The following is a 1,117-nucleotide window of genomic DNA, read 5'->3' on the forward strand; positions in this document are numbered from 1 at the left end:
TTATCAAAGCCAAATTTATTTATATCAATAAATAAGCAACAAAACTTTAAAAACTATTTTGATAATTCCATGCAAAAGACAGTCCACCTACTTTCCAATTTATCGAACAAACAGTAGGTCCTTCTATAAAATTTATTGAAGTGCAATTAACGTATTTAATATTCTTGTTAGTGCATTTTATTCAACAATATTAGTCAATTTTGCGTACAAATAAAACAAAAAACTTTCATTCAAAAACTGTTGGCTTGAAAAAATATTATTTGTGGGACTCCACCCACCGTTATTTGACCTGCTTTCGTCTTAAGGACAGTGCAGAAATTGAATCACACACTTCCTGTATTTAAACAATAAATAACAAAACATCAAAACTACTGGTGTCAAATTGTTTACACGCACGGATATCAAATTGCTGACAGTCAGGGAAATAGAAAATTCCCCACTAGAAAGTAATAAGAACACAACAGACAATTAGTACAAAAGTAGTAGCACCCTTATTTGTAGTTACTCGTTTAATCAGTTATGCAGTTGCTCCATCAGTTACTTGGTTCAGTCAGTTAATCCATAACTGATTATGTGTTATTCAACATGTAATAAACACACATCGAAGCATAATTAGCAGGCGCTGTGGCGCAGTTGGTTAGACTGCCAACTGTGAAACTGGCGTTACGGGTTCGATTCCTGCCAGTTGCAACGAAAAAATTCAAGTTTTTTTTTCTCAATTGGTCTTGGTGTTCGGGTGTATTTTTTATAACTTTCTTATATATCCTCACTTTCCATCAGCTGATAAGCCTTTAAAATAGAAGCTTAGCGGGTTATTCCTTTTAAACAAAAAAAACTTCGTTTTCTTCGGAGTTTAAATTTTTTGCACCTTATTGCACCACATAAATAAAAATAGAAAAAGATATGTTTTTCAATATAGGCACTTGCAAATGTAAGCATATGAATACTATACGAAAATAAATAAATGTATGTACAACAATGCATTGTTATTATTAGAGCACACAAAGGAATATGTTAATGTGTGTGCACTACTTCAAGATTCTAATTAAACATTTGAAAATATACAACAAAAAAAAATGTATCTATGGTACACAAAATTAAGAATAAAAAATCATTT

The sequence above is a fragment of the Micrasema longulum genome, unplaced genomic scaffold (genome assembly GCF_059751315.1).
Source record: "Micrasema longulum isolate JH-2025_06_02 unplaced genomic scaffold, ASM5975131v1 h1tg000580l, whole genome shotgun sequence".
In the NCBI taxonomy this organism is placed as follows: Eukaryota; Metazoa; Arthropoda; class Insecta; order Trichoptera; family Brachycentridae; genus Micrasema; species Micrasema longulum.